The 14286-nt window shown below is 46.7% G+C and overlaps 1 protein-coding gene across 29 annotated transcripts in view; it reads left to right on the top strand.

The window, feature by feature from the left end:
* CELF2 (CUGBP Elav-like family member 2) overlaps positions 1–14286 on the top strand; it is a 543470-nt gene that overhangs the window by 299109 nt on the left and 230075 nt on the right. The window lies entirely within an intron of this gene.

The following is a 14286-nucleotide window of genomic DNA, read 5'->3' as shown; positions in this document are numbered from 1 at the left end:
AGGAGGGTGTTCTTAAGGGAGAACAACAACAGACCTCTGGAAGAGAAAAAATAGGGATATACCAATTATGACTAAATAACATGATATAACCAGTTATGAGAGAGAAAGATCCATTCTATGAAGACTTCAGGGAGTATTTGTTTTTTGGCAATTTTTCTTGTGTTGGAGTCGATACAAAATGAATGACGCCGCAATTATGGATGTATTAAGCATGTTTCTATTAACTGGATGTTTATATATGATTATTGTATATTATAGAACTGGAAAAATTAAATAAAAGGGCACATGACCAAAAAAAGAGGGGGGATTACTAGCAACTAGTTGGGGGAGAAATTTGATTCAGTTCACATTTAAATGCAAGCCTGCCAGATTTGCACTTACGTGAATTGAAATACATACATCGTTCAAAATTCGCGCTTCTCCTGATTTTTCAGTGCGGTTCTCCAGTCAAATAATGAGTGCAAAAAAATGCATATACTGACATGAAGTGTGCATGCAAATGCATTTATTAGTAAAAATTACATAGACAAATGCATTAAGTGAGGGGAAATTACTTTGCAGAAGTGTTTCTATTAGGCAAAATTTCATACAAAAGTGTGTCTATTTGCAGCAATTCATGCTAAGATGCTGATGAATGTTCACGAGGACTTTAAAACAAATGCAAAAGGGTGGGGAAATGTGGAGCTGAACTTATTAATGGAAAAAAGAGAAACTGAGACAATCGACAGATTTGCCCATCCCAACTTATATCAGCAACTTATTTGCTTTAAACCTGTCCGGTGACGAGTTCAAACTGAGTTGGAGATGTGATTTCTGTGCCAATCAGTAGCGTTGCTATCGGAGGTGGCGTGTAAATATCTCCAGAATGTTTCCTGGGATATTTCCCTTGCATGGCTATTTTGTATATACCTGTGGTTCAAAGCAAGCTGTGAAGATTGCTCTCCAACTCATGGAAGGCGATCTGAACAGCAGTTGGATGATAGAATTAGTACCTTCCTTCCAGGAGGAAAGCTCATGAGAGTTTAGGTAATATGAAAACAAAACCCCTTGAAGGGGCTACTGAAGATAACATAGGCGTACAAAACAAGCCAATGCTGATGGAAGCAGTCGTCTGCATCAGGTTGGAGAAAGCTGAGACGGAGCCTTTGTGGTGGTGGCACTCGCCGGATAGAGTTATTTGGGCAGGATTCAACTTAAAATGTTGCATGAGCAAAACAAGGTCCCCTAGCACAATGGGACTTTCCCTCTGTCCTTCCCCTGAATGCTGCCTATACTCCCTAAACCTGCTCTGGATTTAGGGGGCATGCAGCAGGAGGAGAAAGGGGAAAGCCCCATTGTTGCAAGGGGACCTCATTCCACTCTAGCATCTTCCACTTGATGCTCGCTTGGACTACTGCAATGCGCTCTACGTGGGGCTTTGAAGGTGACCCGGAAACTACAACTACAGTGGTGCCTCACAAGACAAAATTAATCCATTCCACGAGTCTCTTCGTCTTGCGGTTTTTTTGTCTTGCGAAGCACAGCTATTAGCGGCTTAGCGGCTATTAGCGGCTTAGCGGCTATTAACGGCTTAGCGGCTTTAAGAAAAAGGAAACAAACTCGCAAGAACTCGAAAGACGTTTCGTCTTGCAAAGCAAGGCCATAGGGAAATTCGTCTTGCGGAACAACTCAAAAAACGGAAAACTCTTTCGTCTTGCGCGTTTTTCGTCTTGCAAGGCATTCGTCTTGCGAGGTACCACTGTAATCCAGAACGCAGCACATAGTGACTGGGAGCAGCCGCCGAGACCATATAACACCGGTCTTGAAAGACTGGCTCCCAGTATGTTTCCGAGCACAATTCAAAGTGTTGGTGCTGACCTTTAAAGCCCTAAACGGCCTCGGTCCAGTATACCTTAAGGAGCGTCTCCACCCCCATTGTTCTTCCCGGACACCAAGGTCCAGCGCCAAGGGCCTTCTGGTGGTTCCCTCGCTGTGAGAAGCCAAGTTAGAGGGAACCAGGAAGAGGGCCTTCTCGGTAGTGGCACCTGCCCTGTGGAATGCCCTCCCATCAGATGTCAAAGAGAACAACTACCAGACTTTTAGAAGCCATCTGAAGGCAGCCCTGTTTAGGGAAGCTTTTAATGTTTAATAGATTGTTGTGTTTTAATATTCTGTTGGAAGCCACCTAGAGTGACTGGGGAAACCCAGCCAGATGGGCGGGGTATAAATAATAAATTATTATTATTATTACTTTGAATGCCAGCCTTTGCTCTGGGATCAGGGGTGCAGCAGACTTCCTTTTTGTTTTTAGGCATTAGGTAAAAACTCAGCGGAGTGAGAATCCCCATAGGCTCCAGTCCAGGCTCCAGAATCATTCATCTAGTGAGGAAATGAAGCAACAACCTGACCGCATAAAGGAGAGTAGGGAAAGGCTAGGCTGTGCACATCTCCAGTTGGAATGTACCAAATTTCAGCAGTTGTGCTCCAGTAATTAAATTCCGGCGAACAGATGAGCAAACAATCTCCAGGGGTAATGAGGCTCAGTCAATGAACCACAAGTGTTCACAAGTACTAACAATAAGAGCAAAATACAAATGAAACCACCACCTGTGTGTTAACAGGAAACACAAGAACCTGGTAAGAGGCAATTGTGTTTACCTTTCGCATATTATCTAAATTTATAATCCAGACTCTTCATCACATTAGGGCGAGAAGATCTCTTGACAGGAGAGGGGCGTGGAAATACAGACACACACACACCCGAAAAAAATTGTGATTTATTTCATAGATGTATATAAATTATGGATAACCTCTTGAAGTTTTGTCGTGATGCCTCCCTCTCTCAGCTTTTCCCCAGGCAAGGAAGCGCTGTTTTCTTTTCCCATTAATCTGTGCAAGGGAAAACAAAGGGCCTGTTTGTGTATGATCTCCTGTAGCGATCTCTTGTGTGGAGTGGACAGGCACCTTCACACACACACACACACCCAAAAAATGCACAGAACTGCCAGGGGTGGATAGCTTGGTTGGTTAGAGCGTGGTGTTGATAACAAGGTTGCAGGTTTGATCCCTGTATGGGGAAGCTGTATATTCCTGCATTGCAAGGGATCAACCCTAGCTGATCCTCAGGGTCCCTTCCAACTCTACGATTCCATGGTTCTATGTGATTGGAGGAGGAATCTATCGCAAATGGTGGCCATCTTCACTGGATTCTGGGCAGGCTACTCAAGCAGATTTGGAGTGCTGGCAGGACCTGGTTTCAAAGGTATTTGGGGAGTGCAAGGAAGGAAGTTAATTCCCCACCACACACAGGAGACATAATCTCCACATTCCCAGCTCCCTTAAAAAAGAAGAAGCAAGTATCTAGTCTCAGCTGAACCCAAGATATCAGGCAAAATGTGCAGGCACTATTTGGTTCCTTTGTGCTGTCTTAAATGGACTTCTCCTTTGGAAGCTCATAGAATCATCTAGTCCAGGCTTCCTCAACCTTGGCCCTCCCGATGTTTTTGGCCTACAAGTCCCATGATCCCTATCTAGCAGGACCAGTGGCCAGGGATGATGGGAATTGTAGTCTCAAAACATCTGGAGGGCCGAGGTTGAGGAAGCCTGATCGAGTCCAATCCCTTGCAATGCAGGAATCTCAGCTAAAGCATCCATGACAGATGGCCACACAACCTCTGCTTCAAAACCTTTCTTTTCAAGAATGTCCACATCAATGTCAGTTTACATTGGAAGATAGGAATCTGCCTTGCGCCAAGTGAGGCCATTGGGTCATCTAGTTTAGTGTTGCCAACAGTGGCTGGCAGGTTCCAGGCAGGGGAACGTTCCCAGCCCCTACCTGGAGGTGTTGGGAATCAAACTTGGGATGTTCTGCATTGCTATGCAGGTGTTCTGCCACCAAGCTGCGGCCCATTGCCTGAACGCACCTACAGACCATTGCACTAACGTATGAAGGAGTGAGTGTGTTTGCCATACCTGGAGACACTAAATTTGGATGTTCCTGATTTTTTGTCTTGAATGTGTGAAGACTCCTAACGTTGACAATGACTTAGGAAGCTGGTCTCTCCTTGGTTCCTCTTTATCCTCCTTGTTCCGTAGTCAAACTCTCCCCTCTCCCTCTCTCTGGATTCTGATGAAGCCTCTCTCTTCTCCCTTCTTCCTGGAATCGATTTGCTTTTGATATGATCCTTTGGGGCCCATCGCTCGCTCGCTATTACAGTTTTTATGCGGCTTTGTAATGATCGTCGCCTTTGTTGACAATTTAGGATAATGATGGAAAAACACAATAATTGCTGATATACATCTTGTTTTAAAGCAATTTCCTGTGGGTGAGATCAGCTTCTCGTATTAAAATTTATAGTCTGGAGGTAATAAATTAAATCCCTTATAGGTGTAGTATCTTTCTTCTCTCCCACCCCCATGGAACCAGCCCTACAATAGAGTCATTGACAATTTGCTCTAATTAGCGCAAGGCCTGGTACAGTTGCTATAGTTACCTTTTTAAGACTACCCAATATGAAACCTTGATTTGGAGAGGCTTATTAATTTGACGTGCACTAAAGCCAATGATGGCTGAGAGTGGGGCATGGATAAAGCAGCCTTTAGGAAACAAGAGCAGGTCTCCTAGTTCTTCAGACCAACCAGCAACCCTGACCCAGAAGCCTTCAAGATGGGTTACCTGTCTACAGTTCTAGCCTGTTGCCTGATTGTGGTGGCAAATAGCCTGAATTCGCCTCTGAGGTCTTAGTAATTGTGAGGCAGTGCCGTGGGCACCAGTCAAAAAATGGCTACCGTGGAAAGCTTGGCATCTCACAAAATGGATCCCTTGGAGGCATAACCCAAAATGGCTGCTGAGGGGGGGCCTTGTAGCGTAATGGCTGCCACATTTAAAAGAGCAGAAAAGAAAGAGACCGGACCACAAAATGGTAAGTGCATGTCCCATAGCTGTCAACTTTTCCCTTTTCTTGTGAGGAATCCTATTTGGAATAAGGGAATTTCCCTTTAAAAAGGGGAAACATTGACATCTATGGCATTGTCCATTCCTCACTTGCTTGGTCAATTGGAAACAAGGCTCCTACTTCAGCCATTGCCATGCTTGCGCACAGAGAGAAGCTCTTTGCTCATCACATGTGTTCAGAAGAGACGGGAGGGTGGAAGTCCAACCTGGGCATGCAATGAAATGTGGGAATGTTCAAGCGGGGTTGAGGGAGTCAACGCTGGAGAGGCGGAGCCTGTGCAAAAAGAAACTGAGAGGGAAGAGCAAATGGTTGCTTGCGTGTTGTGGATTTTTGAAGGGATATTTTCAAGGCCCTTTTGGGGGGTCACATAGGATGTACTGACAAGCACACTGGCACCTACGTGTGCCACGGTGGCAACCCCTGCCTCGGGGCATCGGTTCAAGACCTTATCTGAAGTCCAGCTCTGACACCAGGACCAATTTTGAGATGCTCAGACACAAGCGATAATTGCATAACATTTGGAACAGCTTCACACAGGTGTAGAAGCTGTGCCCATTCCAAGAGACTGAAGGAAGAAGGTCTACTACCTGCACACACCTTCACACAACCCTGTGGAACCACTGAGTCATAGAATCATAGAATCATAGAGTTGGAAGAGACCACAAGGGCCATCGAGTCCAACCCCCTGCCAAGCAGGAAACACCATCAGAGCACTCCTGACATATGGTTGTCAAGCCTCTGCTTAAAGACCTCCAAAGAAGGAGACTCCATCTTGGTTTTTGCTATGCACACTTACATCCAGCAATGCTGTATTCAGAGTTTGCCCTCCTTTCTTTTGCCCCATTGGGACATGTGGGGCAGTTGTGGTTCCATTCATAAGCTTCGCCCTCCCTTTGGCAGTGACTAAAGTAAGGCGCGATAAAATAAACCCAAGCAGGCAATGGTCTGGGTTGAAAATGGCCACAACCTTATCGCTTACAGATTTTTGGCTCAATCGTTGGGTTGTACATTTGTTGCAGCCTTCTGCTGGAGGGCTGAAACTTTTTCAAGGTCGTGCCAAGACACCAATCCACTGAGGTGTCTGTTCTTTCTTTTGCCCCATTGGGACCCGTGGGGCACTTCCACGTCCCCTGGTACTAGATCTCCACATCTTGTAACTCACCAGCTGAGCACAGCCCACAGAGGTGGACAAACTTTGAGCTTGTGGGCTCTACTATTTAATTGTAGCACTAAGGCCTGTCACCTGGTGCCAGGTGCGATTGGGTGGCTCGATGCGGTGGAGCCAATTACCTCCTGCCCCCCCCATAAGTCGCATAATGGGATAAGCTCCATATTATAAGCAGAGACCTGCAGCTGAGCAACTACAGATGAGGGATTCTAGCACAAAACTCAGCAGCGCCACACAAAAGCCCAATCAAAGGCAATGGATTAATACTCCAATTCACAGGTGGGAGACTCTGAGGCTGAGAGATAAGCAATTAACAGAAGGCCATTTTTACTTGCGGTAGTTCAAAGTATTGGGAGGCAACTGTTCTTGCCAAATTACTTCAGGACTCTCAACCAGAGAGCCCAATCTGCCAAGGGGGGAGTCTTCTGCTTCTGTTGCCTATTCGGAATTGCAAGGACTGGGGGCGGGGGCGGGGGGATTCTTAGGTATCTGACATGTTCCAGTATTATTTATTTATTTGATTGTTTGTCACAGTGACACCCCACCTTTCCTCCAGGGTGGGGAACAAGCTTCTCCAAATCTCCATTTTGTCCTCACAACCTTGCGAGTTTGGTCATAGAATCGTAGAGGAATAATAGAATAATTGAATTGTAGAATTGGAGGGGACCACAAGGATCATCTAGTCCAGCCCCCTGAAAGGCAGGGATCTCTTTGCCCAACATGGGGCTTGAACCCACAGCCCTGAATCTCATGCTCTGCTGGCTGAGACTAAGAGAAGCGGGCTTCATGACTGAATGAGGCTCTGAACCCTGGTCTCATAGCTCAGTAACACAACACATTGGCACGTAGTTGGAGTTCTGTAGACAGCAGAGCTGGGAAACCTCAGGTCTGGGCTGGGCGGCGGCCTGGGTTTCCCTCCAAGCCTTTCTCATTGGCCCTTGGGTTCTCCCCAGGCCACACCCCCTCCTGGCCTTGCTTTGCCCTCTTCTCCAGTGTTTTAGCCTGGCTGGAATGTGCCCTTGAACTCTGATCATGTATTTTGCTTGCTTAGATGAAGGATGTGTGTTAAGTGTAGAAACCAACCTGCTGTACAGAGATAAAATTTGCATGTGTTGCCCTCAGGGCCGGATTTAGTTTTGATGAGGCCCTAAGCTACTGAAGGTAATGGGGCCCTTTATATGTCCAGCTGTCCTTTGTCAACAACAAATTGTCGCTGTTTTTATGCGTTGAATATGGGCTATATGGTAATTTATGTATCTAATAGGTATCTAAAACAGTGTTGCTGTATGTAGGTTTTATTTTATTTGTTTTTTATCTTATATTTTGGAAATGTACACCCAGGGATTTTCTTCCTTTATTTTTTGGGTGGAGCCCCCAAGAGAGTGGGTCTCTAAGCTATAGCTTGTTTTGCTTATACAGTGGTACCTCTGGTTGCGAACAGGATCCGTTCCGGAGGCCCATTCGCAACATGAAAAGAACGCAACCTGCAGCGGCGCGCACATGCGGGTTGCGATTTGCCACTTCTGCGCATGCGTGTGATGTCATTTTGTGCTTCGGCGCATGTGTGAGTGGCGAAACCCGGAAGTAACCCTTTCTGGTACTTCCGGGTCACCGTGGGACGTGACCTGAAAGAACGTAACATGAAGCGGTCGTAACATCAGGTATGACTGTACAGTGGTGCCCCGCAAGACGAATGCCTCGCAAGATGGAAAACTCGCTAGACGAAAGAGTTTTCTGTTTTGGAGGTGCTTCGCAAAACGAATTTCCTATGGGCTTGCTTCGCAAGACGACAATGTCTTGTGAGTTCCTGCTGGGGTTTTTTCCCTTTCCCCCTCTTTTTCTAAGCCGCTAAGCCGCTTATCAGCTGATCCGATCAGCAGATAAGCCGCTAAAAGCCGCTAATAGCGCTAATCCGCTAATCCGTCAATGGGCTTGCTTTGCAAGACGAAAAAACCGCTAGACGAAGAGAATCACAGAACGGATTCTTTTCGTCTTGCGAAGCACCACTGTACGTAAATCTGGCACTTGTTGCCCTGCTCACTTTTGCCTCTGCCTTTGCCTATCACTGACACATGTTGCCCCCCCCCCGAACATTGCCCCCCAAAGAAATGCAGCCCTTGGACTGATGCACAGCCTGGTGAGTCACAAGTCACCCAGGCTTTATCCAGCACTGAAGGACACCAACCTCCTCTGTGTGTGGAGAGCCAGTTTCCTTGTTGGAGTGGCTGGGGTGCCTTGTGTTTTTAAAGTCCCTCCATTTCAGCTGAGTGCCTGAAAGGCGAGTAATTCAGGGACCAGAAACCAAGCCCAATGGTGCTGTTTCAAATTAAATATGACATTTTCAGGTCATAGTCTTGGGGTGTCAGTTCTGAGCTCGCTAAGTGGGGGAAGGGACCTTGGTGGGTCTCTTAAAGAGGTGCTTTCGGCTGTGGATGTTCCTCCATCGCCTCCTTTTGTCCCTTTCACGATTTGAATAATGGGGAAAGCCTGGGAAAATATCGAAAGAGTCTGCCTCTGCTAAATCTGAGGCTGTTTCCCAAACAATGGTGAGCTCGGGGCCTAAGGATTGGAGCTTGTCTCTTACTGCCTCGCAGGAAGAAGAACCCGCAGAAGAATGAACCCAGATTAAAGGAATATGACCCGCCAGCAGCAAGACCCTCGTAGGTTTTATATGGGGCTTACATCTTTGCTAATCAGACAACGCTGATGATTTGGCAGCTGGGAGAAGCGCCAAGCACCCCTTTTGACATTGTTGTGAGAAACAGATGTTTGAGTTAAAGCGCTGCAGCGCTAAAGCGAAGCCGGTCTTTTGTGCGAGAGAGAGAGAAAGGAGGGATATCCCTCCATATAAAGGTTAAGGCAATTTTTGTAAAGTTCATAAAGAGAAATAATCACCCATGGAGAAATGAAAATATTGCTGCTCTTCTTGTTGCTGCTGCTGTTATTATTATTATTATTATTATTATTATTATTATTATTATTAGTTTTTTAAAGAGAGAAAGGGAGAGAGAAAGCAGCCCCAGAAATTTGACGGCGAAGAATAAGAAAAGGCAAGTTGATATATGAAGAATTTGAGCGATGACACCAAGATCAATGGCTGTATTTTCACGCAGCCAAGCATGAGAGTCTCGGATAAGGGCAGTTAGTCTGTGAAATACTGACTGGCATTGCTCTCTTGCTGTTGGCATTTGGTCTCCAGTATTGATCGCCACTGTCGCTTGCCAACAAAGGACAACGAGGCTGGGGTGGCTGCGTTTTGTGCGCGCGCGCACTTCAGATAGTGCCACTTTCCGACGGCTCGCAGTTTATTTATTTATTTGCTGTAACCAAACGGCGGAAGCCCTTAAGGAGTTAATTCTGAATCTCCCTCTCTCTCTCTCCTCTCCCTTCTGGTTTGATTGCATCTTGTATATTGCTGTGAGCAATTATAATCTTCCGCCATTCAGCCAGAAAGCAGATAACCCACTGCAGCCTAAAGAGCCTCTTTTAAAAAAGGAGAAAAAAGAAGCCCACAATTCGGCTGTCAAAAGGAGCTGTGTTTTGCTGCCTTTCTCTGAAACATCTGCACCACTGTGCATTTCTATCTGGCTCTTGCACAGTCGAGGGCAAAGCGAGGCAAGAAGCCCAGGCCAGCAGCGGGAGGGAAGGCAATAGAAGGGTGTATGAAGCAGCAAGTGGAGACAATGCAAGGCTGATCTGAACACCTGTAATAAGGATCTGGTGTGTCACCTAAGAAGCACAGAAACACTGGAAGCTGCCTTAGGCTGAGTCAGAGCATTGGCCCATCTGGCTTGGCATTGTCTACACTAACTGGTTGTCTGGGTTGCGTGGCGAGTTCCCGCCCCCACCCCCAGTGGAAATAATGACACAATTATTAAGGTTAATGGGCTAAATAAGGCCACAACTTTCATTGGTTACAGGTGATGAGCGGTATTCGCTTAGGCATTGGTCCTAACTGACTACAGTTGTACCTCGGGTTAAGTACTTAATTCGTTCCGGAGGTCTGTTCTTAATCTGAAACTGTTCTTAACCAGAAGCACCACTTTAGCTAATGGAGCCTCCTGCTGCTGCACGATTTCTGTTCTCATCCTGAAGCAAAGTTCTTAACCCGAGGTACTATTTCTGGGTTAGCGGAGTCTGTAACCTGAAGCGTATGTAACCTGAAGAGTATGTAACCCAAGGTACCGCTGTATATCGGACTTCAGCCCATCCGCTAGAAGTCCGGGAAGGTTTAACCACCAGTAGGGGGAGTCCTGCTGATGCACATCAACTAGGAACTCCCCCGGGGTCACTGCTCGGGGGCGTGCCTTAGGCCCTCACCTCCCTAGGCTTCAGACAGGGCCACACCCCCTGGAATCCTTTACCGGACTACCCTTCAATATTTGGGACAGGTGATGGCATAACCTCCCCCTTCCATCTATAGAACAATACCAATGCCTATCCGCCAGTACCAAGAAAGTTGTGACTATTTTCTACGAGGTAGGCGAAAACCAAGTGGCTGGTGCCAATTTGCCAAGTGGAAAAATTCCTACCAGGCCCCTCAATGGCGACCAACCGAGGTCCATAGCAAGGTCAAGGAATGAAAACCTTATAGGGCGGGAGGGTGGGAAAAGCAGGTAAGCGGCAAAGAGGGAGATCCCAGGCCACGTCCTGCTTTAAATAAGGCAGGCCACACCCCCAGAGCCAGCGGATTGGCTGGCCAGAAGGTGAGGCGGCTGAGAATCCCCCCAATCGCGCGGGGGCTGAGTTCCAGCCGCCGCACGCATGGTGGGACCGTGAAGCCCGCAACTCCACCTGCTCTGAAGGGCGGAAGTGGCTTTCTCAGGCAGGGGACCTTTCCATCCTCATCTTGAGATCCCAGGGACTTGGGGTGCCTCTATGCAAATTCAGGTGCTCTGCCTGACCGGCTCTGATGAGTGGTGCACAGGACACTTGGGTTGTCATTCAGCTAACCATTACAAGCTGGGCAAACCTGTATCAGACCCTCCAAGCGTCTCTATTTTCCTGGGACAGTCCTGGATTCACAGAAGCTGCCCTAGATTCTGATTTGATCCCAGAATGTCCCAGTTTTCCTTAGGATGTCCTTATTTTCATTGGATAAATGGAGTTATGCGAACCCCGAGCCAAGGAGATAAGTAGCTATACAACCTTTAGGAGACATCTGAAAGCAGCTCTGTATAGGGAAGTTGTTTAATGTTTAATTATGTTTTTATATATGTTGGAAGCCACCCAGAGTGGCTGGGCAACAGAGTCAGATGTGTGAGGTATAAATAATAATATAGTTGTTGTGTTGTTGTTATGGAGTAGGACGCCTGTATTTTAAATTCCTGGAGTTTACCTTAGTGAAGACCTCACTTGGAAAATCAACATAACTCAGGTGGTCAGAAAAGCCCAACAGAGACTCCCATTTCCTCAGGGTCTTGCCAAAGAATAATGTTAAACAACAACTAATGGACTCCTTTTACCAGTCCACAATAGAAAGCGTCCTTTCACATTGTATCACAGTGTGGTATGCTGGCCTGACAGCCACGGACAGAAAGTCTCTACAGAGGGTGGTGAATACAGCACATGATATCATGGGCTGTCCCTTGAGTCCGCTAGATGACATCGCAAGGGATTGTTGCCTTAGGAGAGCGAGAAAAATTATCAGGGATGACTCACACCCCGGCCAGCACCTCTTTTAATCTTCTATCCTCGGGCAGGAGATATAGAAGTATAATCAGCCATACCAACAGGCTACAAAATAGCTTCTATCTGTGGGCTGTTAGGCTGTTGAACAAAAAATAACATAGTGAAATTGACTTGCGAGGTGGTGTGTTGTTTGATAAGAGATTGAGTGTTTGGGGCGGCAGGGAGGTTCATTTAATTTCATTGTACACAGGTTGTACAATAACAATAAAGGTATTGTAATTATTCATGAGAGGAATGTTGGAGGTTGTTGTGTATCTTGAGCTAATTGCAAACTTTGGTGACGTCACTAGAAGAAAGCGGGGTGTCTCAAGAGACAGGTGTCAAATTGTGCTCAGGCATAAGGTGAAAGCTCCCTCATGTCTCACCTGACCACCTAACTGTGCACTCCTGCATGGTGCAGATAGAGGGCCACAATCCTTACCAGTGGGAGGGAGGGGGGAATATGCCACTGCCATTGGTGGGCGGGGCCAGAAGCAAAAGTCGGTGGAGTGATAAATGCTAATTTTAGCTGTGTACAGTAGGCTTGTTTCTCCGTACAGTGGTACCTCTGGTTACGTACTTAATTTGTTCCAGAGGTCCGTTCTTAACCTGAAACTGTTCTTAACCTGAAGCACCACTTTAGCTAAGGGGGCCTCCCGCTGCTGCTGCTGCTGCACGATTTCTGTTCTCATCCTGAAGCAAAGTTCTTAACCCAAGGTACTATTTCTGGGTTAGCGGAGTCTGTAACCTGAAGCATATGTAACCCGAGGTACCACTGTACAGTACATATTTCATTCCTCCATCCAGGCACTGAAGGCGCATTGTCAGAGTTTAAGGACAGATTCCCACCAGATGAAAAACAGTTAAGGTGGGCACAAAGTGTGGCTGTTGAGGTACATGGCCTGGGCAGACTTTGTAATGTTCGAAAGTGGAACGGTCTCCCTTGGGAGGTGGTGAACTCTCCTTCTTTGGATGCTATTAAGCAGAGGTGGGATGGCCATCTGCCATGGATGCTTCAGCTGAAATTCCTGCATTTCCGGGGGTTGGACTAGATGACCATTGGGTACCTTCCAACTCTACAATTCTATGATTCTATAAAGAGAACCTGTGGTGGAGGGCTGAGTTAGAATACAGTGCTGAGGATCTGATCAGCTAAAAATTGCCTCTTCATGATTTAAGAGAATGGGTCAACTCACATTTAAACACAGTAAGAAAGATAATTTTTAATGACTGCAATTTTCCCTCCAAGAGAGTTTCGGTTCTTAGCAACCACAGGACTCAAAACTTGTTCTTGAATGAGGAAGGAATAAGCTTAGATTTTCAGGAGTCAGAAGATTGAAGTTTTCTGTCTGCAAAGGTGGTGGAGCGTTCTGATAAGAGCCTTTGGGCTGAGTAGGAAATATTTTTAGAGGTGCATCAGAAGCCCTGGTGTATTTGAAATACAGCGAATTGGGCTGGGTGCAGCTGTATACAATCTGTGAATGATCAGGTTGTGCTCATCAGAACCACCTCTGAAAAGGCTCAGTCTCTAGTCCCTGTCAATTCTACCTTCTGCTGTGTGGGAAAAGGTGCTCAATTGCCTGCTACTGATTTTTATTTTATTTAAAAAGTTGATGTCTTGGGCATGGGATACAGGGCCCAGCAGTCTCAGATGAGCCTATAACCTCTGGCAAGTCCCAGGACTGCGCCTGTCAGCTGAGGAGGTGGAGCTAAGTGCAAAATCTCTCTACCCAGGGTATACTTGAAAAATACCACTAGGGTGTTTGTGGGTGTCAGAAGATGCCGGGGCTCAAACTGGGAACCTTTGGGTCTGTGAGCAGTTAACCTGTAGGGTGAGCCATTAAACCGCACATTGCAGTGTTTGCCTTGGAAGCTGAGTACACTCAGCTTCCTCCTGCAGACTGGACACTGGATTTTCCTGGAATGGAAGGAGGATAAGAAGACTTCCTGTTCCAGATAAGCCTTTCTTACCCATCAAGGTTCCCCTGAGCTTCTGTATCCTTGGGTTGCATTTTGGTCCTAACACATGGCTTGCTCATTAATCCTGCCTCCTGATTGGCCCTTTGGTTGTGATTTTTGGCTACATCCCACAACTCTTTGTTTTCCAGTTGGCCTCAGACTACTACTCATGGCCCAGCCCTGGCAGGGATGGAGGGAGGGAAGTCCGTGCACCTCGCAGAAAAATTCTGCGAGGTTCCATCAAACACAGTCTCAAACACAAGCACTGCTCTGTGTGTGTGTGTGTGTGTGTGTGTGTTTCAGTTTCCCACCCCACCGTTTTAAACAAAACCTGCTGGCGGTTGTGAAAACCTCCCCTTTGTTAAAAACTTTCCCCCAAAAAAGAATCCCCCAAATCAATTATTACTGAGTGTGCATCGCTGATCAGGTTAGGCGAGGGCTTGGCTGGATCCAGCAGAGCGACTTGATTCATTGAATATGACAGGCTGGCTTGATGGGGATCGAATTGTATGTGTGGATGAGCACGTGCGCCAGGTTGTGTGTCAGAAGCACGCC

The sequence above is a fragment of the Podarcis vaucheri genome (genome assembly GCF_965113315.1).
Source record: "Podarcis vaucheri genome assembly, chromosome: 10".
Lineage (NCBI taxonomy): Eukaryota > Metazoa > Chordata > Lepidosauria > Squamata > Lacertidae > Podarcis > Podarcis vaucheri.
The sequence above is the reverse complement of the archived record's forward strand: the minus strand, read 5'-3'. Positions and strand labels throughout refer to the sequence as shown.